This window comes from Triturus cristatus, chromosome 3_1 (genome assembly GCF_964204655.1).
Source record: "Triturus cristatus chromosome 3_1, aTriCri1.1, whole genome shotgun sequence".
Taxonomy (NCBI): Eukaryota; Metazoa; Chordata; class Amphibia; order Caudata; family Salamandridae; genus Triturus; species Triturus cristatus.
Window position 1 is genome coordinate 60,271,631 of NC_140583.1, and position 26,536 is coordinate 60,298,166.

At 48.0% G+C, this 26,536-nt stretch overlaps 2 non-coding genes across 2 annotated transcripts; both read left to right on the forward strand.

Annotated features, from left to right (window-relative positions):
- Positions 1 to 327: 327 nt before the first annotated feature.
- LOC146859702 (U4 spliceosomal RNA) lies at positions 328 to 466 on the forward strand. Its single transcript, XR_014979416.1, has one exon. It is a non-coding gene; the product is annotated as a U4 spliceosomal RNA (small nuclear RNA).
- Positions 467 to 17,771: 17,305 nt separating this feature from the next.
- LOC146859703 (U4 spliceosomal RNA) lies at positions 17,772 to 17,911 on the forward strand. Its single transcript, XR_014979412.1, has one exon. It is a non-coding gene; the product is annotated as a U4 spliceosomal RNA (small nuclear RNA).
- The last annotated feature ends 8,625 nt before the right edge of the window (positions 17,912 to 26,536 follow it).

Here is a 26,536-nt window from a genome sequence, read left to right on the forward strand (position 1 = left end):
TCTCTCTCTTCCTCTATCTATCTATCTCATCTCTCTCTCCCTCATCTCTCTCTCAGAGTCCTTGTATTGCTGCGAGGAATTTTTGCTCCAGCTGTGACCGGGCCCTTTGAATGGATATGCTAATTAGCATAAAGTACCCCCAGAATCCTTTGCGCACCATACAGCGTGTTTATGAGGCTGACAGGTAACAGAGTACAGTTCAGAGTATTGCACCTGGTGTGTTATTGTTATCTGTGTCTTTGAGTGATGTGTGAAGGCGACTTTTGCTCCCTGTAGGTTTCTTAAGTTCCATCTCCGGTGCCTACCTCGAATGACTTACCTGTCTTTAGTTTTGCGCAGTCGCAGTATCATAGCCAATGAGGTTTAACCGAGGCGCAATTATTGTTTATTGAAAACTTTACCGAATACCCCGCTGTGGCGACTTGAAATATAGTCGACATTGCAAGGCGGCTGATTTTATTATAAAAAAAAAATAACTGTATAAAACGAACAGTCCCGACTGAATCTGAATATGGTGTATTAACCACATTAAGGTATTATGGCGTTAATATGATATTAGCATTCATGGGAGGTTCCTAAAACTCATTATTTTATGAAATAACCGATAGAGTTATGTGTTTTTGTCTGCATGAGTATTTAAAAATCCAAAATAAAGTCCTGCACACACATTGCCATAGGACCCGTACCCCCCAGGTTGCTCCCGGCCCTGCCCCCATTCGAACCCACAAATCAATACTCGACGACCAGAGCTGTGGGTAAAAGAGGCCATGTTTATTACAAACCAACAAACATGACAATATATAATTATTACAATTCCAAATGATATGGATTTATCAAATTCCATCCTTAAACAATAATTACATTTAAGTTGATCATAAAATCATAATCCATCAGCAAGTCTGACATAACTCAATTTATATGCACAAAGAATGTTGTCTATTGCTCCCGCACTAAGGGGCCTTCTGGCTCGCGTCCCCCAACCAACTGAGAACCACGCAAGGCGCAACCCACCTGCGTCCTTGAGAGGTGAGCCCCTGCCATCTGGTCCTTGTCCGCCACCTGAGGGGCTCACCCCTCCACCACCAGGCTGTCCATCGGGGCTCGTAGGGAATAACCAGGGGCGGATGCCCCATGCCCTAGTTTGTAAACTGGCGCCCTTGCCCCCAGCCGGTGTCTCCATTCTCTCTGGGGTGAGCTAACCGTATCTCCCCCTCAGTGCTGGCCTAGGGAGTATGCAGGAGGACTCCCCTTAACAATGTAAGGCAATTTATGTGGCCTCCTTACCGCCACAAGGGCGACCAGGGCCAACCGCCCTTCGCCCTCCCCACCACCAGGCAACTCCAGCACCCTCGAGTTCCATCAATCCCCAGGTTCAGAGCCATGTCGGATTCAAATGCCCGGATCTCCCAGTCTGGGTCCCAGGTATCCTAATTTGTGATGCATACCAAGCAGGCCCCTGCCCCAGGGACCGCTAGGCCATACCGGCCATCAAGGCACAAGGCCAACATTAAAAAGGGGGGGGGGCACTTGACTGCAGTCCTGGCCCCGAATTTTCTGCCACGGCACTATGAGACCACGCTATCTAGGGAACGTCTTATCCTAATTGGGTGAATCCCGACAGAGCCTCACCCGCGGCCCACCCCAAACATATCAGTACCTCCTAGGCCATTGCGGCATTCCCAGCCACAGCATTAACAATGGGTACTTGACCGCAGTCCTGCTCCCCACTTCCGCCATGGCACTATGACCCCATGCCATTTTGGAAGATCCAACACCACTGGGCGACTTCAGACAACCGAGCCTCCCTTGCGACCCTGTGTCCCAGCCCAAACATATCATTACTTAAATGTAAGATAACCAACTCTACAGAACCGTAGTCCCCCCTGGCACCAGTAGTCTTCCACTAACTGGCCATAGTGTGTGATCTGAAGGCCAACAATATCAGTCAAACAAAACAAAAAGGAGAGGGTGCTCAAAGCCCCCCAGCTTCAACTCCAGCCCGTGCTGCCAATGATAAGTCAAAACCCAAAAGAAATGATGGACGGAGTGTTGAACATTGCAAGCACTCACCCCCAGTCAACTGATCTGGGTTTAATCCATCACCGTTCTTTAGCCCACTCTGCCACCCCAGTTCAGACATGGCCATATGCAAATCAGTCTGACCCTGTGCCTCATGGGAACAGTCTAGCTCGAACTGCCAAGCCATGTCTTCCCTGGACCGGAAACAAGCTTCCTAGGACCGGTTTCTGGCATTTCAGCCGTCTTCAGCCAGGCTTGCTTGAATCCAGTGGCAAAGTGAGCAAGGGACTCACGTCTGAGCATACCCTGCCAACTTATGGCGAACAAAGCAAAAACCAAAAGAAATTATGGACGGAGTGTTGAACATTGCAAGCACTCACCCCCAGTCAACTGATCTGGGTTTAATCCATCACCGTTCTTTAGCCCACTCTGCCACCCCAGTTCAGACATGGCCATATGCAAATCAGTCTGACCCTGTGCCTCATGGGAACAGTCCAGCCCGAACTGCCAAGCCATGTCTTCCCTGGACCGGAAACAAGCTTCCTAGGACCGGTTTCTGGCATTTCAGCCGTCTTCAGCCAGGCTTGCTTGAATCCAGTGGCAAAGTGAGCAAGGGACTCACGTCTGAGCATACCCTGCCAACTTATGGCGAACAAAGCAAAAACCAAAAGAAATGATGGACGGAGTGTTGAACATTGCAAGCACTCACCCTCAGTCAACTGATCTGGGTTTAATCCATCACCGTTCTTTAGCCCACTCTGCCACCCCAGTTCAGACATGGCCATATGCAAATCAGTCTGACCCTGTGCCTCGTGGGAACAGTCTAGCCCGAACTGCCAAGCCATGTCTTCCCTGGACCGGAAACAAGCTTCCTAGGACCGGTTTCTGGCATTTCAGCCGTTTTCAGCCGTCTTCAGCCAGGCTTGCTTGAATCCAGTGGCAAAGTGAGCAAGGGACTCACGTCTGAGCATACCCTGCCAACTTATGGCGAACAAAGCAAAAACCAAAAGAAATGATGGACGGAGTGTTGAACATTGCAAGCACTCTCCCCCAGTCAACTGATCTGGGTTTAATCCATCACCGTTCTTTAGCCCACTCTGCCACCCCAGTTCAGACATGGCCATATGCAAATCAGTCTGACCCTGTGCCTCATGGGAACAGTCCAGCCCGAACTGCCAAGCCGTGTCTTCCCTGGACCGGAAACAAGCTTCCTAGGACCGGTTTCTGGCATTTCAGCCGTCTTCAGCCAGGCTTGCTTGAATCCAGTGGCAAAGTGAGCAAGGGACTCACGTCTGAGCATACCCTGCCAACTTATGGCGAACAAAGCAAAAACCAAAAGAAATTATGGACGGAGTGTTGAACATTGCAAGCACTCACCCCCAGTCAACTGATCTGGGTTTAATCCATCACCGTTCTTTAGCCCACTCTGCCACCCCAGTTCAGACATGGCCATATGCAAATCAGTCTGACCCTGTGCCTCATGGGAACAGTCCAGCCCGAACTGCCAAGCCATGTCTTCCCTGGACCGGAAACAAGCTTCCTAGGACCGGTTTCTGGCATTTCAGCCGTCTTCAGCCAGGCTTGCTTGAATCCAGTGGCAAAGTGAGCAAGGGACTCACGTCTGAGCATACCCTGCCAACTTATGGCGAACAAAGCAAAAACCAAAAGAAATGATGGACGGAGTGTTGAACATTGCAAGCACACACCCCCAGTCAACTGATCTGGGTTTAATCCATCACCATTCTTTAGCCCACTCTGCCACCCCAGTTCAGACATGGCCATATGCAAATTAGTCTGACCCTGTGCCTCATGGGAACAGTTCAGCCCGAACTGCCAAGCCATGTCTTCCCTGGACCGGAAACAAGCTTCCTAGGACCGGTTTCTGGCATTTCAGCCGTCTTCAGCCAGGCTTGCTTGAAACCAGTGGCAAAGTGAGCAAGGGACTCACGTCTGAGCATACCCTGCCAACTTATGGCGAACAAAGCAAAAACCAAAAGAAATGATGGACGGAGTGTTGAACATTGCAAGCACTCACCCCCAGTCAACTGATCTGGGTTTAATCCATCACCGTTCTTTAGCCCACTCTGCCACCCCAGTTCAGACATGGCCATATGCAAATCAGTCTGACCCTGTGCCTCATGGGAACAGTCCAGCCCGAACTGCCAAGCCATGTCTTCCCTGGGCCGGGCAAGTGACCCAGCATCCCACAACTCTGGAAGACATACTATCTTACTCTCGTCTGATGGAATATCCTGCCCGCTGCGCATGTCGCAGCCCCAATACTGTTTAGGGGTGACCACCTCGATCCATCCCCGGGAGCGATAGTTAGACCAAGATGTGTTATGCACAAACTATGCAAGAGTCCGAACCTGAGGACGGATGGACATGTATGCCCATTATGGACATCAACAGGCCTACCCTAATCCTTTATGACGATTTGCCAGCCACCCTAAGTTGGCCTCCAGTGAAAAAGAGGGGGGGCGGGGAGCTTTCATCCCCTGCGGACACGCACCCGCCCTGTAAGTCTGAAGCACATTTGGCATGACCATTGAGTGCCTTGTTACATTTATTATCCCCCGCGGACACGTGTAGGCCCTGAACATCCTACGCACTTTAGGCATAACTTCTGAGTGCACTCGCAAAGCGAGGCCCCTCCCAACTGTGCTAGGGCCGAACTCTATACCACCTGAGAGATGCCAAGGACCTAGCTATCTGGGCCGCTGTCTACATGGAGGCCCCATGGCCCTCTAATTTCTGTTAGGGGCGCAGCTGGAATCAGCTGAGCCTCAACCCGAGTTAACCATGCTACTCATCAAACTTGCAGGTGCCACTGAAATTGTCTGTGCCCTAAACTTACACCCGTACAAGTACTTTCAGCATATTTCTGTAGGGCCCCACCTCCCATTGAAAATATTAGGTAGGTGCCATCTCTTAGCGTGCACCTTCCACTCGTGCCCTGGGACTGGCACGCCATGGCAACTCATTGGCTGACAAGGAGACTACCACAAATACGATGGGCAGGCTATACAAAAGTGTAATATGTGCTTTGTTAAAGTGGAAGAAGGATTTCCAACCCGGCAAAGGGAACTAAGTCAAACCATGAACAACCTTGAAAGATCCCGTCCTGAAGTAAGCTGGGTTAGGACCGGACAATAAAGGAAACCGAAGAGATGGAGCTAATCCAAAGGAATTAACTGATGCTTAGCTGGGTAGTAGAGCAGGCCACTTTACCGAACTCTAACTATCTGAAGAACGGTACGCGACTGACTGGTATTCACCAGGTATATCTACAGAATCATGCAACCAGAACCAGCTGCCAATGATGCACCCTTAATATAAAGTATGCAAACTGTCCATACGCTGCAACCCTGAAACGCTTTGCAGGCCCTGTGATAAGGGTGCCTCCGCAACTCCTGAAAGAAGTGGACTGAGCCCCTTCACTCCCAGCCTGCCGGCATGCGCAAGGTATACATCGCACCCCTAGCCCAAGCACGCTCTCCCATGGGGGAGGTTGCTCCGTCGAGGTGTGGGGAAGCCAATTAGCAATGCGGGTCTCCGCGCACTTCTTAAGGTCACCCATTGCGCTACCGAGGTACCCACCTCCAGCGAAATTAAGTGATTTGCCCAGAATCGTCAATATATCGAGCGCTTCCCGACAAAACTCGCACCCGGCAGAATGAGCCCATCGTATCTTTGCTACTGCCTCACCCTGCCCATACAACTATTGAGCCACTCTCTTGAGTTAATTGGCTTTCCCTCTGGAACCGGCGAGATCACACGCGGGGTAGCCGTCCCGACGAAATCACATGTGGGCTTCCGCCTGACTCCGCAACTATAGAGCATCGGTGCTGTTCACAGCGCCCCCCCCCCCCCGCCGCAACATTGACAAAAATCGTGCAAACTGGTGTATAACTCCCCTGAAGAAAAACTTCCGTCATAACATACCCCTTAAACCGGTGCCTCTCTCCAAGCCGGAGTCTATCTACGAACCAGACGGCCAGATTCCTAAAACTAGGCTAAACTAGTGTTGCATTCCTGCCCTGTGAAACCCAAGCATTTGGTAATTATAGCACAATGGCCCGCCACAAACAATCGATCCCTAACACTAGGCCGAACTTGTGCAGCATTCCCCCCTGTGACACCCGAGCGTGGCGTATGTATAGCCCAATGGTCCGCCATAACAATCAATCCCGAATACTGGGATAAACTAGTGTTGCATCCCCGCCCTGTGACACCCGAGTGATTATAGCACCATGAGTCAGTGGGCGAACACTCTTCCTGGCCTCTGCCCCCGCAAGCCAAATAGGACAAAAGAAACTGCCCCTGCGCAAAAACCCTCTCCAGTTGACCAATTCACCTCACACATGGATATTAACACAAACTCCCATGCGACTGATAACAGCATTCACGCACCGAAGCAGCCAATGGGGGCCTTGCACCTGTCTGGACATAGTGACCACACCGTCATCCGCTTCAGTCAACACGCATACACAGACGTCACCCAATGATTACACTGACACTTTATTTGTGGGTGAAGAACTGCTGCAGGTTTATTTCATACAACACAGTATGATAATAAAATTGGGTTATCTTACGGGCGATCCAGGGCAGGCAGCCCCTTGCTGCTCCGCCCGCCTGGTGAGCCAGCACACACGGTGGGTCGATGCCCGGCAGTGTGGCACATAATTATTTACAGATCATCCACTGGGTCACGTGATCTGTCTCCTACTCCCGCCCCTTCCGACAGGGGCGGAGCGTGTTGTGGCACACCCCCGGTTGGTCAGGCCCCCCAACCGCCCGAAGGACTAACGGGGCGCCGTCGCGGTCTTCCCAGAACCCCCTTCGGCTCCTGGACCTTGGCTCGGGCACCCTTACTGTGCCGGACAGGGGTACCCTTACTGTACCGCCTGTCGCAGAGGTACCCTTACTGTACCCGTCTGCATCCAGATCGCCCTGTAACTCCGCCTGCAACGCAAAAAGAAAACATTAAAACATTCCAATAACGCGCCGTGCCTGACACGTGGGGTAAGTGGAAAGGGTGGGATAACGCGTGTCCAGGCTGGAGCGGCGCGCAGGGAACAGAGGAGGAACTGGGCGAGAGGGCCTCCTAAGTAGAGGGGGCAAGCCGCGCCCCCCGCCCCCAACGGCCCGCCTCCAGCTCCGCACTATTGGGGGGTCATAACCCTAGTGGGCGTAGCCTCGCGCGCGAGGCAGCAAGGGGGAAGGCTCCGACGGGCGGCCACTAGAGTGCTGCCCTGCTGATGTCCCACTGCTTGGGACGCGGGCAGCGGCATAGTGACCACACCGTCATCCGCTGCAGTCAACACGCATACACAGACGTCACCCAATGATTACACTGACACTTTATTTGTGGGTGAAGAACTGCTGCAGGTTTATTTCATACAACACAGTATGATAATAAAATTGGGTTATCTTACGGGCGATCCAGGGCAGGCAGCCCCTTGCTGCTCCGCCCGCCTGGTGAGCCAGCACACACGGTGGGTCGATGCCCGGCAGTGTGGCACATAATTATTTACAGATCATCCACTGGGTCACGTGATCTGTCTCCTACTCCCGCCCCTTCCGACAGGGGCGGAGCGTGTTGTGGCACACCCCCGGTTGGTCAGGCCCCCCAACCGCCCGAAGGACTAACGGGGCGCCGTCGCGGTCTTCCCAGAACCCCCTTCGGCTCCTGGACCTTGGCTCGGGCACCCTTACTGTGCCGGACAGGGGTACCCTTACTGTACCGCCTGTCGCAGAGGTACCCTTACTGTACCCGTCTGCATCCAGATCGCCCTGTAACTCCGCCACAGCTCTGGGGAGGCTACCGTCGCTGCCAGAGCCCCCCCTTCCTCCCTTTGCTGTTATATGTGCCCTGCCCCTGCGGGCCAGCATATAATGGGCTAAATTAGGGGTCCTGTTCTGTAACCCGTAAAAGACGGCATTAATTTGCCACATTACTCAGAAGCCATGGGCAGACGAACAAAGGATGTCTGCTGGCCCCACTGTCGTCAGTTTAGACGGACTGGTGTTCCTAACCTTCTAAGCGATGCCACAGCAGATAACCCTAACGTAATTATGGGAAGATCTAGCACCTGCATATGGAGCCAGAAAATGACCCTAGCTGAATTCTACAAACCATCGATCCCCTTCATATCCTAGCACGAAGGTTTTAATTTCCACTCTATCTACAAAGGTGATGTATGGATAGCGTCATGGTTCCTGAGTTGCTGCGGCTACTGCGAGGATTGCATGATTTCTCGGCTGGGCAAAACCTTTTTGACGCAACTGCTAATCGGACGCCTTTATCATGACTCCCAATAGGACTGCCTGGGCTGCCGGAGAATACATCTCTCAGCTCGGGGACCCAAATTTGGGAATGTTTCCCAACTCCCTGGCTCCAAGGAAGGCTGAGCGAGGAGAGCAACACCTAAATCTGTTTCTCGCGCTGGGAAATATGGCATGGTAACAGGCATAGGTGAATTAGGCACTTATGGACCTGCCATCTTATTAAGATTTTTCAAATGGCCAAAATCAGTGCCTTCCAGGCTTGTAATTGTGTTCCCAACAGCTACAGCACAAAAGCAAGGTGAAGGTAGCGTGTGAGTCAGCCACTTTACCTACGTATATAAACACAAGCTGACATCACGGGTATATAAATTTGCTTCCTTTCACAAGGTATTATCCTAGTGTTTACTGCAGACTGACCCATATCTTAGCAACATCCCCTCGTTTTTGCCTTCCTACTCGCAAATTAAGCTACATTAAATTGGGCGATAGAGTCTTATACTAGTCCCGCTGTCCATCCCAATCTTTTCACTCTCCACTGGCACAGCGTGTACAATTGCCTCGCTTGTTGAATAGAAGCTAGCTTTCGGACTTTATTGCTGCTGGAGAGGGTCAATAGGTTTGCCTACAGTCCTTGTTATACCGGTGTTGCTGTGCTATAGGTAAGTCGTGGCACCGCCATAGTGGCTTGAAAATGAAACGTCTTATTTTATCAAATGATTTGTTGTGAGCCCCAATTATGATTCCATTCATATCTTCATAGTTGACAGTGTCTCTATCTCGCCAATACCTGGGTCACGTCCGCCTTAAATGACGACATTACATCTGGCTTTCCGCTAGCCTTGCCCATTAACCTGTCAAATGTCTGTGGAGAGCAGCACATCTCTGGTCATGCTCATTTCAGAAGGTGTTAAGCCCTTTCCATTACTAGAAAGTTTAAGTGCAAAATTCAAGAGGATGCTCGCTCTCTGCTCTCTCAATTATTACCATGTAGATGAGGGCAGGCCATTCACGGGTGTCTGGTTGAAGTATGCCCAGGTAATTGACACTCTCCCACCTGCAGTGCTGTGAACCGTTTGAGGTAGTTCATCAGAATCAGCCAGCCACCCCCTAGGTGGAGGCTTGCACTCCCAAACTTCTGCTAGTGTAAAACCGGGCCACACCTCCAGTTCAGTGAAAGTTAGTAATTCACGACACTGACAACCCCAGGGGCCAAATACTGGGCTGTGTACCTTTCCCAGTTCGACACAGATCGAAGAAGAATGCCCCTTCCAGAAAGGTCATGGCCTTATCCCTGCAGCCTATCCATACAGCATTCTAACGGAAATCTACAGCAGTGCTTTGTAAAGCTTTTTCCGGTTCCACATTTGTTTGTGGTCGATATGCTCTCCCTCAGTTTGAACAAAATCTTAGCTAATCGTATGCCTGCCTAATTCCCAGGGCTGTCTGGCTTAATGCTGTACGCCCGGAATTGCCCCACCAAACGTAGCCTTGCACAGGAACTCAACTTGGTTGTCTCAACTTTCCTTTTAGAGCTAGGAACGCCCCCCATGCTCCTTGTGCTTACTAAATGGACCCGCTCCTTAGTTTCCAGCACACAATCAACTCTAATGTCATCTGGCCCTGGTGCCTCTCAAACAACAGTGACAGCCTCTGTCACCTTCATACAATATATAAACAAACCTCACAGGTCGCAGAAGCGGCAAGCCAGGCTAAGTCTCAGTAAACCATGTCACTCTGTGCTGTTCCTGGCCTCCCTGTGGAACAGGGAGAATAACCTCAAAGATGTTAAGTATGATAGACAAACCCAGGCCTTCCGCCTGTCTCAAAAAAGCTCATGCTGCTGCCTTTCCTGCATAGGCTAAGCTGCCACTATGACTGAGTTGCAGAAACTATCACACCAGCTGTTTCCTAATAGCAAGGCTAAAGATGAAAGGCCGCCGCATCTCTTGACTTCAGCGTGGAACTACATAATACCTTCAAGATGTTATGTATGATACACAAACCCAAGTCCACAACATGCCTCAACACAGCACAGGCTGCTGACTTTTCTATATACGCTAAGCCGTCACTATGACTAATTGGAGAAACCTTACCCCAGCTGTTTTTTAATAGCACGGCGACGATGAGAGACAGCAGCATCTCCTGACTCAAGCGTTGAACTCACATTAATAACATTGGTCGCTAAATTTGTGTGTTACACCTTTCCACACGCCGACCATTGCATCATGGTTGAGACTGGGATTTAGGCTGAACCTTGACATATTTGTCCACCTGCTGCCAGGGAACATATATCTACCTATAGACCTGCCCTTATCCTGTTGCACCACTTGGGACACAACTTTGTCCATTCGTACCCACCGGCAAGGAACTAATGCCACGAGATCCCCCCCAAGTACCGGACAAACCTAATAAATGCTGCATTTTGGGACAAAGATACCAGGGAATAAATGCAAAAAGGGGGGGGGGGGCTCTCGAGTGCTTGTGAACCCATGTCATTGCGATTAGTAACAGTTGCTCTGTTCGGGCTAGAACCTGCGACTTTATTCATTTAATCAATTAATCTGTAAAGTCTGCCATTCCCCAACTTGTGCATACACACAACCGCCTCTAGTGTCATGCAATACCAGCCCTTCCTAATCTGGCTGACGAAAACTACCATTGGCCAAGAGCTAAACTGGTAAACTACTATACCATATGTTTCTCCAAACGCTTACCACAAACCGTAATGAGTACAGACTCGTCATAGATCACCCTCGCCCCCCAAACCTTTCCCCAGGGAACTGGAGAGAAATGAACTCAATTGCGCAGGGCATGAAATACCAGAAGTTAATGATGACGACGTTTCCATGACCACTCTCAGATGCATTTAATTAGTTATATAGTGCCACTCCTACCAGTGTGGGGTGTCCGCGACTTTGCATCTCACACAAAAACCGCCGAGCCAATCAATCATATGCATATGAGTCAGTGTATAGGAAAGGTGACCTGAGCCAACGGACTCAAAGTGTAGGCGATTCATGGCCTTTCCCACTGGCAGGTAGTATGGTTAGAGGCTGCTTGGAGTGGAGAAGCACAAGCTCGGTCGAGTCAGCCTAATTAACCCTCTTTGCAACACTAATCAAAGTTCTAATGATGTCTGCTTAGTGGTGTGTATGCAGCTCTAGGATGAGCGTTCGTAGCTCACTGTTGACTATTAGGGCTGTAAGATCTGCATTGCAAGTGACAAAAGGGGGTGCCTCCTTTGAACACAGTAACCTGCTGACCTCTATACATCATACACACTCTGAAAATCTACTTCGCACATGTTCTTTGCAGCGGGCCTATTTAACCGTCTGCACTACTACACTGCAACTGAGCGTGTAATCAATATAGCACTTTCCCTTGAGCGTGCTGACACAGACCATATTGCTGGTGATGCAGCAAGCACATCATTGTGACATGAACATTCTGACCCCTCGTGGGATAACGGATTGCCATTTCCAAGATGTCCGTGTGACAAGTGTTAATACACCGACGAGAGACACTTACTCGTGAGCAAAATCGAGCAAAGAAGGAGATGAAATCATGTAGCTATGAGACGTTGCCCCAATTGGAGAACAAAACCCTTATGGCGATCGTCTCACTGCTGAAAAGCACCATCACGGGAAGACCCTTTGGCCTTTACGTTTGCCGGGTTCCAAACTCACCTCAGTCTATTTATTACCAGCTAATAAACTCAGCCCAATGTTGACCTTAAAGAATTTCAAAGCAAAACTTTATCGTCCCGGCCTATCCCAGACATTAACCTTCCAGCCCAATTACAGCTCAACATCTAGTGCAGCCTCAGCGAATAGGCCCACGAGAAGTGGCGGACTAAAGAACCAGTGAGATACAAGTACCGGCCATGTGACGCGAGAAGCGCTACCTCACAACAAGTAACCAACGCGCCCCCGGCTGAGCTGCCAACCACCTGCAAACACTCCCCAGCACCCAGATATCTGCGAGCTGCCAAGCACCCTCTGTCCCCAGTGTCTGTCCCACACATGTGAAACCACGGAAATGTGTTGTTGTCTGCATGCATCTTAAAAGACTCAAAACTAAAAGGGGCAGGGATAAATCACCCACTTACCTACTAGACAAAAACCAAAGGTGAACAAATGCCAAGAGCATAAAATGTATGCAGAAACACATGGCAGAAAAGTAAACCTCGTGAAATGGTTGCAGACTATTATCTGTGAAATGGCAGATCTCACAGTATTGGGTCCAAGATTTAAATTGGCTTTTATATTTAACCATCTCTTTTCTATAGCCAATCTAAGATAACGCAAGCACACCAACGTTTGCATAGCACCAAGTGAGCACCAATGATGGTCATCCCCTACGACACCAACCTAACTCTAGGCCCATGAATAAATAATAACTGGATCGGCAATCCTATCACAACATGACTGTTTGTTCCCCCCCCCCCTTGCTCAGGGAACCCAGACAAAGGCGAGTCCATCCTAGAACACCCTCACTGCTGTTCAAAGCGATCAAGAAACTCCCGCGTCTGCGAAGCCAACGGATGACACGAGATCACGGCGTTCGCAAACCAGGTGCAATCCGCAACTTTTAGACAATTTAAACATCACAATAACAGACCCAGTTCCGTTAAACTACATGACCTGCATGGGAATCGCAGCGGCAACCATAGTATTCCAAGTGCCACACTGTAGCCGCTTGAGCTATCTCGTAAGCAAGACAAAACAACTACGCGGCTTAAATAGACATCAGCATGTGGAAGTGATATATCCTCGTACATGGAAACATACATCATAAAACGTTCCAAATCCAATTCTGCGGATAAGCTCGCCCTATTGCCCTGCCAGACTCGTGCGCGAAACCAATGTGAAAGGGTTTTAATGGCCGCCAGCGACCGTTAAATAAAACACCTGTCCATCGTAACATAAAATGCATTGCCCTGATGATGCAGAATATGTAGACTGCAAACCTGAAAACACGCTTTTCCTTGTGCAGTCAATCCTTTATGGAGAACAGTGGAGTGGTGCCACCTGTAACGATCGAGCAGCTCACCGGTTTGTTATGACCTTTAAAGTCCTCCGCTAAAATAAATACGCAACTGCGGAATCCCCAATACGGCAGTGCCGGCTGCAACTCCTGAAACTCGCAAGTAACAAAAATATGCCTCTGTACAACACCGCAACCTGCTTGCCTATTTCATCATACGCACTCTGAAATCAGCTTGGCACACGTTCTTTCATATTAACCCTCTGCACAAACTACCCCGAAGTAAAAAAATCTCAACTATACGAAGACTACCGCGTCGATGCAGCGAGGCAGGTTGCCGGATGCGCGGGGACATCTAAACAAGCACTTCTGGAAAGTAAACATCACCTAGTCTGTTAAATAATAAGATGGGTTTAATACAAAGGTCAATAACTCACTGCAGCGTGAGGCGAGGGGAGGGAAAAAGTCAGTCAGCTGTAACCTTTCAACACTGGCGGGGGCCTGCACAACACATTGATGTCACATGATCTGCAGAACACGTTCTCCCGTGTGCACAGATCTGAGCGATGTATGTATGGGTCTGGTTTATGAAACGTTGCCCCTGTCTGCAGTAGGACACGTAAGTGGCAATGTGTGGAAGATGCATGTACATGCCCTGTTGATGATACATGATGTGCAGTCGGAACACATGCTAACAGCTCACACGGAGAGATCTGGAGGATACATGTGCAGTTCTTATTAAAGCTGCAAGGCCTGCAGGAAGAACATACAAGCTTCACGCGTGGACTGGTCTGTCATTTTCTTGGCACACGTTCTTACCGCAGGGAAATAGACCCTCTGCCCTGACTTCACCTTAGTCAATACCTCAACTATACAATGCTGATCTCTCTTCAGGAAGGAAACTCATCGCAGCAGTTATCTTGCCATAAATGTGAGGCCTGGTACTTGCCTTGGAAAGAAACGAAGCATCCGGTGCTTCAAAAGCATAATAAAACTCCAAACCCAGTGCCCCCACAAGCTAGCACCCCGGGCCTCCCCCACACAAACCATGCGCTCTACCACAGAGCTATAACCTTGACATGAAGACGACCGTGCTCTCCCCCACGACCCATAACCGCATAAATGCATAACCATGCCACCCAACGACTCCAAGCGCATCCCCCCGCCGCTCTCTCCGCGCTCGCACCCCCCCACCCTGAGCCACAATGCCGCTTCAACGTGGCACGTGCACAAGCTGCCTAGCAGGGGACACTCTACTGCCCCGGGCAGGGAACCCCAAGCGAGGGGGGGGGGGGAGTGGACATGACGACTTACGCTGCTCCTGAGTCCCGACGCGATTCAATATCGACGGTGTGTTCAACGAACAACCTCCCACAATGGCGTATCCGGCGCGAGACAAGAGGCCTCTCGCGCGGGCAGGTCAAGGTCCCGGGCAGGCCCTGGCCAGTATGGCGGGACGGACGAGGGGGGGGCTGGGGGAGCACTGACCTTGCTACCGCAACGACCAAACACGCGCTCAGGGCACCAAGACCGCAGCGACCCTCGGCGAACCTCAGCGACCAAGAGACGGCGTAAATTTCCGCGGGAGGAAAACGGCGGGAGACGACCAGTCACGACGAGACGATAACGCGTGTCCAGGCTGGAGCGGCGCGCAGGGAACAGAGGAGGAACTGGGCGAGAGGGCCTCCTAAGTAGAGGGGGCAAGCCGCGCCCCCCGCCCCCAACGGCCCGCCTCCAGCTCCGCACTATTGGGGGGTCATAACCCTAGTGGGCGTAGCCTCGCGCGCCAGGCAGCAAGGGGGAAGGCTCCGACGGGCGGCCACTAGAGTGCTGCCCTGCTGATGTCCCACTGCTTGGGACGCGGGCAGCGGCAGTCCTGTGCCACGGCGAGCGCTGCAGCAACTATGCCCCAAAGACCTCAGTGACCACCCTGCTTGGCATTGGCCCACACCACCGGTTACCGCATGAAAATGTCGACCGACAAACCAAGGGGGTGAGCCCTGAGGGGCGAATGCTGACCTCAACCTCGATAAAGAAGGCCCGTAAAATTGCCGACCTACAAACCAAGGGGGTGAGCCCTGACGGGCGATTGCTGACCTTAACCTCGATAAAGAAGCGTAAAAAGCATGCCTCACAGTCACTCACTCCTCTTGCAAGGCATCCTGCTGCAAACCGTCTTTCTCACCGCTCCCGCAACCAAAAAAGGGGGGGTATGAGGGGTTCGCCGCCCTCAACCAATGCTCGAGGCAACGCGGTCCCGTTAAGCCCAACCCTAACCTTGACTCCCGTCGTGGAGATCTATGTAACCAAAGACGCCCCAACTCACCCGTGCTACCGCCGGGATGGAGAACAATTCCGGCATTTATTCCAACAGGAATGAAGATTCCCGACCCGCAAACCGCCCGTCTCGCCTATTCAAACAACTACAAAAGGGGATGTCCCCTGCTCCCAATAAATACCCGACACAACTCGGTCACCTGGAACACACGGAACAAACAACACCGTCTCTTCTCCGGGTAAACCACGACGTGAAAAACGTATCAGCCAGCCACCAGATTCAGGAAGTCCCCTCCCCACGGGGCCGGCGCCGAAAGGTAGAGAGGGCGAGGACCAGGGCAAGTTGCCCTAAATAGGCCCCCGCCCCCTCATTGCCTGCGCCGGCCGGAAGTGACGTTGCGATGTTGCCCCGGAAGTAATTCTTTGCCTTTGTCACGCCCATTCCTTCGATGAGGAGCTGCGAGGGTGTGGCCGGGGTCCCGGGGGGCCGTGCCCTAATGGCGCGCTTCCTTATAGTACGCGCTTTTCCATACCTGTCTTAAAGCACCTGTACCCAACTAATTACTACAAAGACATTTATTGGGGGGGGGGGGTTGTAACACCCCAAACACCCCCCTGAAGCTACGCCCCCGGCTAAACGTGCCAATGGGAGCAGTGTGGGCACAATAGAGTGAGACCCCCTGAACCAACAGTGCCCTTTGTACAGAGCTCATAAGAAATTGATAGGTTTGTTGGCTGTGTTGTGAGGGCATAGAGGTATTCTGTGGGGTGGAGCTAGGAATAATGCAGCAGGTGCAGTGGCACCGGGGCCCACTGCATCATAGTTACGGCCTCTACCCACCCAGAGGACGGGTACCCATGTTTACGGTTATGTTTAGAATCCTTTGTTATCAGTAAATGTCACCCACTGATCAAATCTAATGTAGTAAATAAAAATAAATGGTATTTATGAAGTCAACCTTATTATATTATAATGTTATTTTATTCAAAACTATAGAATTACATCTAAATAATAATGGACTCCAATCTAACAGAATAGAGACAATTGAAATACACCACCACTATAACTTTTTAAATGTCATAGTTTTGAAGCATTACTAGTATTCACGCCTCCCTCTGCCCTGACTTGGGAGCGAGCCTTCTCCGTGTGGACAAAAACCTCTCCTGCCCTGAGGGAGCAATAAGCATCTCTCTCTCTCTCTCTCTCAGAGACTCACTTTCTCTCTCTCTCTCAAAGACTCTTTCTTTCTCTCTCTCTCTCTTTTAGAGACTCTCTCTCTCTCTCTCTCTCTCTCTCACTCTCACTCTCTCTCTCACTTTCTCTATCACTCTCTCTCTCTCAGAGATACTCTCTCTCTCTCTCTCTCTCAGAGGGGCATATCAGCAACAACCGGCGATAATTATCGCTAAGCGCACTTAGCGCTAGGATAATTATCGCCGGCTAGCGTGGATTTTTATCGCTGAGATAGCGTGCTATTAGCAACGCTCATCTCAAAAGCGATAAAAATCCTAGCGCTAACTGCCTAACGTGAGATTATCGCTGGAAACCCTGCGATAGTCTCACGAAATGCAGTGTTAGCTTGTTGATAGGGACTCACAAACTTAGCCATGATATCCATCCTCCATAGGATATCATGGCTAAGTCAGACCTGAAGCAGGCGTAAGGAAAGTAGCGATAACAGGGGTTATCGCTACTTTTCCTGCCGCTATGCTTCATTGCGTGGAGCTTGATAATAGGAGAAATGTCGCTTAGCAACATTTCTCCGGTCATGTCAGGTCAGGAACGGCCACTTTGCATCTCATTAGAGATGCAAAGCTGAGCGTTAAGAATAGGTGCGCTAATGCAAGGTTTCACGTGTTAGCGTGACCTTGCTAATTAGGCAAAAGCGGCAATAATTTTCTATTGCCGCCTTGTGAATATGCCCCAGAGTCCTTCTTTTGCTGGGTGGAATTTTTGCTCCATCGGTGACCGGGCCCTTTGAAAGGAAATGTTAATTAGCATATGTACCCCCAGAATCCTTTGCGCACAATACATCGTGTTTAGGACTCTGACACGTAACAGAATACAGTTCAGAGTATTGCACCTGATGTGTTATTGTTATCTGTGTCTCTGAGTGATGTACGAAGGCAACATTTTCTTGCTGTAGGTGTCTTAAGTACCATCTCCGGTGCCTACCTCGAATGACTTACCTGTCTTTAGCTCAGCGCAGTGGCAGTATCGTAGCCAATGAGGGCTAACTGAGGCGCGATTATTGTTTATTGAAAACTTTACCCAATATCCCGCTGTGGCGACTTGAAATATAGACGACATTGCAATTTTTGACAGTCTCAGAGGAGTCAGATTTTACTGTCAAAGAAAGAGAACTGACAAACTGAATAAGACGTTCAATCCGCACTGGATCTGAATTTGGAGTTTTAACCACTTGAGGTTATTATTGCCTTAATGTTATTAGTATTCATGAGGAGTACCTAAAAGTCATTATTTTGTGAAATAACCGAGATAGTTATGTGTTTTTGTCTGCATGTGTATTTAAAAATCCCAAATAAAATCAGACACACTGAAGAACCAGAACCTTTTGGGCCTGGCGGCGCAGGGTACGCCTTAATCTCCTGGATTCACCTGCACAGCTACACAGAGACACGGGACACTCTGTCGGCGTTAGAAGATCAGATTTATTAGCTGCAGCTAGTACAGTTATCCCAGAAGTACACAAGGTAGGTTCTCAGGAGACTGCCACTTCACTCTGTGGCGCACAAACTTATATACCCTATAGGTGACATATACATTAACCAAATATACACCCAGAGCATACAAGAAAGAGCCAATAAGGAAAGCTGGAAAACAGGACAGAACCAATAGGAGATATTGGAAAACAAAGTGTCAGATGACTCGAAGAAACCTCTCCTCCAACTATGTTTGTCACCCCTCCCTCAATCTAATTTATTAACGGATTCGTAACTAACTTGCAGGTGGCGAGATACGTTTGTGTGTTGGAGGACAGTTGTGAAATGAGAGAATGCTAGCAGAAGACAGTGAAGGCCAGATGATAAGATAAAGTCAGAAAAGAATAGTGTGAACCAACAGATAGTTGAGACGGGGATTAGAAAACCAGACGGGGATTAGTGTACTCGGCCAGTCCTAACACCAGCTTTTCAAATAGAGGCAGAAAGGCTGTTTTTTAACACAAAGCTGCAGAAAAAGCAGAATAGACTTTGTTCACCATGCTGCCTGAGTGATGGCAACACAAAATGGCGGCGGAGCACAAAATGGCAGGTCGATTCGATCGTGATCGGAAATCGAAGTTCCTCAGACCCTCCTTTTGCCAGAACTCAAGCAAGATAGACTCATGTTAATCTGAGTCAATGTCGATAGCCATGAGGTCATCGAGCTGTTGCTGTAACATCATTCTTATGTTTTCTGTTACTTGTGGTTTGGGTTTAGGGATGCACATAGTAGCACATAGGTCACAGATGGCGGGACCACAGTGCATACAAAGGGAACAAGAAAAGATAATGGTCAGATTTATGTCAATGCTTTCCAACCCCATTTGGACAGTAGTCCCCAAAACCACTCCGTAAAAGACCAATCTCCTTCGTCCTGATGAATCGACTCAGAGATTATGTGCAACTTGGAGATAGCTTGGTATACTGTCGGAGCGTCATTAGGTATGAAAATACAGCAACTTGACCCGATCAATTTGCACACTCCACCACGATCTGCGAGAACAAAATCTAAGGCAACTCGATTTTGTAAGGTCATAAGACGGTCCGCCTGTAGTTCTGCCGTGATATTACTTAAGGCTCCTACAGTAATGTCTATTGTAGTTTCTACGACACAAACAAGTTGCCTTATATTTCGGCTGTTAGCCATGGGACCCCAAAAAGGAAGAAATCCTTTTAGGAAATCTCCTCCCTCTTGTCCTGCTGTGTCCTTCGAATCAATAATCCCTGTGCCGTATCTGTTTCCATGATGATTTGCGGAAGCGGTGTAAGTAGGGGGAAGAAGGAAAGCTATATAGCAAGTACCAGAGAAACCTGTTGGCAACCACGTATAAGCCCTATTATAACAAATGAAATATGTGCCTTGAGACGGCACTAGAGGAGGCGAGTTTTGAGAGGAGTAAACGTACGTGTGGGAACAGTTATTTCTTTGTGTGGTGTCAGAAGAGCGATCGTTAATTTGCAGACAGAAATTTCCCTGATGAGGAATCGTCCAAATTGGTGGAGATTTTCTTTGTTTGACCATATCATTAAGGCTAGTGACGTAATGGGTGACGTTCCAGTTTGTATACGCTTTTCTTTCATCAACAGAAATTTTACTATTTTCCATGGTTTTAGCCATAGCTACCATTCCCTTAATTAATGAGCTATGACTAAAATCCGGAACACCAATATGTGAACTAATGGATTGTTTAAACTTGCTTTGGTAGGCATTAGAGAAAATGACAAAATAAGCCCAAGCAGAACCCTCATAAGAAAACGGAAGAACTAAATATGGCATTCCTTTCTCTGTGGTATGTGTCATAAGTCCACACACCCAACAGTCAGTCGTATTGATCACTAACTGGTGTTGGTGTAATAATTGAACAAAGGAATTGTTATAATATTCAGTTCTTCTAATGAGTTCATGTTGAGGAAGGGTATGAAAGAGATGTGGAGAGACAGTAGAAGAAGACGAAGAGGAAGAAGGAGAGACAACTTTTTGCTGTAGAGCATAAATAATCCAACCTATAAACGCCAAAGCAATACACAATAATATAATAATACATAAGGTTATATTAAAACGACTGTACATTAATTTACAGGATTCTTTCTTTATTTTATCCTTTCTTTCTATTTTGTTTTGTGTGGTTTCCATCTTTCTAATGGATGCTCATGGCAATTTTCCTCGATCACTCAATTATGACTATCTGCCGTCCTATGACACTGCAAGTCCTGCAGGCCTATTGCCACTACTCAGGTCACAATTAAGACTCCTACCGTGACCCTGCAACCGGGACAGAATACTACACAAGAGAGAAATTTTAAGAGTTCTTTGTTCTAGGTCTTAGATTGTAGTGTTCTTTTCCAGTTGTGGTCTGATCTTGGAACAATGTTCGTGGATTAGTCGTATTCAAGCGACAATGTGATGGTATTGCTTCTTGCAGAATGTCGTCGTCCTCTTTCTCAGACAGTGTCCCATTCAGGCGTGCATCACTAAAAGGCACGAATTGTGGAACCTTTTCACTTTCAGAGTCACCAATGGCCCTGCGCACCCATTGATCGTAAGGTAACGGCAAAGGCACTTTCTTACAATGCACGCCGTGAATCCAATTTTTCTTTCCTTCGACTTTAACTGCTGTTCTTGTGGTTAGCAAAACTATTCGGGTCTCTCTCCACCTGGGTTCCAAATTTCTCGTCCTCTGGAAATTCTTGGTACAGACCCAGTCACCTGGTCGGATGGAATGACATGGGTCGGTGGAAGCCTCCGGTAAAGCACTCTGAACCTGTTGATGGAGAACACGCAATTTAGTCGTAAGATCATGCAAGTAGTCAATCAACATTGGATATGGCAAGTCTGAGTATTTCTTAGGGCGAGGGACTCCCCATACATTAGCCGGGCGTCCAAAAACAACTTCGTAAGGGCTAAGTCCCAAACGAGAGTGTCCTGCAGTTCTGGTGGACAGCAGAGCTAATGGCAAAGCATCGGGCCAATTGAGTCCTGTACTAGCCTGCACCTTTGCTAGTTTTAACTTTAAGGTTCCGTTGTAGCATTCTACTAGACCCGCTGACTGTGGATGATTTGCCGCATGGAACTTTTGCTTGATACCAAGACCTGCACAAACTTTTTGCATGACTTGGCCAACAAATTCGTTCCCATTGTCACTCCAGATAATGCGCGGCAAACCAAACCTGGGGAAGAACTCTTTTAATAGAACTTTAGCTGTGGATAAGGCTGTGTTGTCTTTTAAAGGGTTTGCTTCTATCCATCTTGAAAAGGCACATACTACCACCAGAACGTATTTGAGGTTATTGCATCGCTCCATATGAATATAATCGATCTGCAACACCTCAAATGGATATGTTGGAGGAGCAAAGTGACCTGCTGTAGTTGGGGTTCCCTTTCCCGGATTGTACATTAAACAAACAATACAATGTTTCACTATATTGTCTGCGCATTTTGGGATTTGTTCATTTTGCCACACTGGAGCCAGAAGTTTGCATATACCTTTTGCACTTAAGTGGGCTGGACCATGCGCCATAGTAACCACTGGGAGTACATAGGCATCTGGTAACAGCCATCGTTGGTATTCAGATAATTCCACCCAACAACCCATCTCATCCAACATTCCTGTACTTTCTCTCCACTTGCTCAACTCCTTCTCTGAAGCCTCTTTCTGAATCGCTCTTACACTTTCCACTGTATCCTCATACATTCCTCTCTCTCTAACCCAATTTGCAGGACCCGCCACATACATTCGACTTGTTGCATCTCTCGCTGTCTTTTTCGCTATTTCATCTGCAAATGCATTTCCTCGGCCAACATCATCTGTAATCTTTTTGTGTGCACTACACTTCACAATCTCTATTTGGGTGGGTAAGGCAAGTGATTCAAGAAGATCAGTCACTAACTGACCATGTTGTATTTTGGTGCCATGTGAAGTGAGAAAACCCCTTTCCTTCCAAAGACGCCCAAAGTTGAACGCTACACCAAAGGCATACTGACTGTCGGTGTACACGTTCACTTTCTTTCCTTTTGATAGTACACATGCTCTCGTTAAAGCTATCAATTCTGCTGCTTGAGCCGAATTATGTCTAATACGTGCTGTTTCCACAATTGTATGTAAAGTAGTTACAGCATAGGCTGAAACTGTATCTCCATTAGGCATTTTAAAACAAGAACCGTCTACCCATAGAGTTCCATCCGGATTCTCTAGCGGCGTATCTTTCAAATCAATTCTTCCTTTTGTCTCTTCCTCAGTACGGAGGAAACAATCATGTTGCTCCTCAACACTTTTCTCATCTGGAAGGGGCAACAGAGTGGCCGGATTCAGGGTATTACATCGTTTGATGTGTACATGACTAGCCAAAAGCGTCAGCTCGTATCCAGTTAGACGAGCACTCGTAAGATGCTGTGTTTTCGTTCTGTTTAGTAAGGTATCCACTGCATGTGGTACCATGACAATGAGAGTGTTATCCAACACCACTCCAGCAGACTGTCGAATAGAAATTGCTGCTGCCGCTGTCGCTTTGAGGCAACTAGGCAATGCTTTAGCTACAGGATCTAATGTAGCCGAAAAATAGGCACATGGCCGCTGTTTGTCTCCGAATTGCTGTGTTAAAACTGACAACGCACAACCTTCTCTCTCGTGAACATAGAGCGTAAAAGGCTTACTGTAATCGGGAGTACCCAATACAGGAGCAGAACACAGAGCAGTACGTAAGTCGGTAAAACTCTTTTGGCACTCATCAGTCCATGGAAGGGGTTGAGGCGTATCTTTCAGAGTGAGTGCCAACAAAGGCTTGGCCAAGAGAGAGAAGTTAGGGATCCACTGCCTACAATAAGAAGTAATACCCAGAAAGGGACGTACTTCCCTTTGTGTGGATGGCACAGACATTTGCGTAATCGCCTGAATTCGTTCTGGTGTTAATCGCCGTCCCTCCTTTGATAGGAGATGACCCAAGTAGGTAACCTCTCGGCAGACATATTGTAATTTGGAAGGTGAAACCTTATGATTCAGATTAAACAAATGGCGTAACAATGCAATAGTGACATTTTTGCAAATATCTTCTGAATCAGCAGCGACTAACAAGTCATCCATGTACTGGATAAGAGCTGCACCAGACGGCAAATGAAAAGTATCAAGATGACATTTTAAAGCTTGGCTGTAAATGGAGGGACTTTCACAATAACCCTGAGGTGCGCGCTTAAACCAGAAGCTTCGGCCTCCAAGAGAGAAGCAGAAAATGTCCCTACTCTCTTCTGCAATGGGAATACTAAAGAAGGCATTCTTTAGATCGATAACAGAGAACCAAGTCGCTGTGGAAGGTATCATCGTCAACAGAGCAGTGATATCTGGAACAACAGGAAATTGTGGCACAACAATTTTGTTTACCTCCCGCAGATCAATTACGAAACGATATACAGGAGGCTGAGAAGGATCAGTGCGTTTAAGGACAGGAAGAATAGGACTATTGCATGTGTTACCTCTTGTTTCCTCAACCACACCCTTCTGGATTAAATCATGAATGATTTCCAAAAGCGCTTTCTCACCTTCAGTGGAAATTCTATACTGCGGGATGCACTGTAATTCAACATTGGGCTTGAGAGTGACAACATAAGGTGGAATCTCAAGACAGCCTACATCATTCGGACCCGTGGCCCAAAGCGTTGCTGGAAGAGAAAGCAATTCAGGTGGGAACTGATCTTTGGACAAATACATTGGGGAAATCAATTTCTGTCCCAAAGTAAGATGTACACCAGAAGGAGAACAATATATCGTAGCATGCATTCTTTTCAATAGATCTAGACCCAACAGATTCTCACCACAACCATTCGTTAACAGAAGTGGAGCTTCCGAATAGTAAGGGCCAATTGAAATAGGCAAAGGGCAAGAAACTGGATTGCGAACAGGGGCGCCAGAAAGTCCTACAGAAACATTTGTTAAGCCAGACAAAGGTGCCCCAGGGAGTTTAGAATGAATGATAGAACTTCTCATCACCCCAGTATCTAGAAGAAATGGCCCTAAAACACCCATTGTAGTGACGTTAACATAAGGTCCATTCTGATCTACTGGAACCGACACAACTCCCTTACTTTGTCCATGGCTGTCCTAGTTGGCATGAAGACTTTCATTCCCGTCTTCAATATAATCGTCTTCATTGTACTACTGAGTAGACCGAACATTCTGCTGATCAAAGTAGTTCATGGAATTGGGAGAAGGAAGGGCACGTTGTTCTTGAGTTAACACACCTCGACCTCTACCTCTGTTTGCTGACTGGAGGCCAGCACGACCTCGTGGAGCAGATAATGCTCCACTGCGCTGCAATAAAACCGGACAACTATTCTTAAAATGACCTTCTTCTCTACAATAGGCACATTGATTAGGTCCTAACAAAGGTCGCTGAATATATGGCTCAGGTTTTTGATACAACCTCTGAAACTGCGGAGGCTGTTGAAACTGAGGCTGAGCATAGCGAGGAGGATAAGCTTGTTGCAAGAGAACCTTTGTTTTTAATTCTTTCGTCTTTTTCGCTTGCTTTTCTTTTTCTTCTTTATCCCTATTTTCGTAATATTGTGCAGTAGCCAATATCTGAGCAGAAGAAGAAACAGCCCATGAACTTTCAGAATCTTTCAATTTATGTGACAGCTCGGGAAGCAAATTGAATACGAATTTGTCCACAAATAATCGCTGTCCACCTTCTGTAGCCATGTCTTGACCACTGTGATCAATAAAGGTCTCCTCGAAACGATTGAAGAAATCAGAGACACTTTCATCTCTCTTTTGTTTGCATGCTGCTAGTTTATCCCAATTAACTCTCAATGCAGGCATCATAGTTTTCATTAATGTAATAATCCTACCAGGGAGTTCTGAAATCATAACGTCAGGCTTTGCACCACCCACTTGGTCTCTATCTGTGGCAGTTATAACATTCCAAGTAGCACCTAAGTCCTGGGCGTGATCCACTTTACGAATCTTAGCCCATATTGTCTGTGGAACTACATTTCCCATTAACATATCGATATCAGCTAGGTTCATGATGCAAGCATCAACTGTCTGTGATAATTCTTTATAATAACCCACAGGGTTTTTACGAGGATCCGGTAGAGTCTGTTTAAGGGCCAAAACTTCAGATCTCTTCCATGGAACATGTACCCATATACGTTGAAAATGAGCAGGAATAGCTGGATTAGCACCTACTCCCGCAACCTCTTCCTTCCATACTAGAGGAACCTCTCTCATGGGATAATTTTTCAGTGTCAATTTAACCGACGGATCAGAATCAAGAAAAGCTTGAGAGAACAATAAGGATCTATAGGAAATAAGTGTCCTTACAGCTTTCTCAACCTTAGAACCCACAACAAGTCCTTTATCAAAATCAGTCTGAACATCTAACAGATCTTGTGGGATCGAACTCAAATTCATATCTTCCCATTCTTTAATGAGAGTATCGCACATTGCATTAAAAACATATCTTTGCGTAGGCGCATTCCATTGTGAAAAAGTAGACATGATATCAAGTACACTGTATTGAGGACCCTTTTTGATCCATTTACGTGCGAGAGAGTCTAACCTTTCTCGTTCTTCAGAATCTGGGAACTGACTACGAGACTGTCTTCGAGCAAAAGCCGGAGACATGTTCAAAGCTCCAAAGAAAGGAGATAGAATACCAGTGACAGTGTCTGTGAGACGCTTTCGCACAGACGGAGAGTTAGACATAAGAATTGGAGACAAAGTATTAGGAGAACTGACAGGAGGAGAACCGAGTATTGCAGGAGGAGCAGAAGGCAAGGGAGATCCAAGATCAGGAGATGAGGGCAAAGAAGTCGAAGTTAATGGTAAAACCGGCAAGGGCGGTAATACTGGAGGAGGCAAATGCGGAAGAGCCAGAACAGGCGGAGGTACCGCTGGCGGCTGAACAGGCTGTAACAATTGGGGTGCATTGGCACTTTGTGCATAGGGCGGAGGCAACCTCAATAAATGGGACATTAGGGGATTCTCTTCTATATCTCTCTTGTTTTCAGAAGGGGAAACAGGCAACACCGGATAGCATTTATCTATCACCATGCGATGCTGTCTCTCTGAAATTTCAGTCGCATTACCAATTTCATCATCTTTGAATTGTTGGGCAGCCTGTATAATTGTCATACCCTGTGCTTTCCTATCTCGTTTTGCTTGCTTAATTTCTTTCTGTTTGGCTTCCTTACGCCAAAGGTGGAAAGAGTCAAACATTGCCGGCCGGGCTTTTCTTTTGAATATGA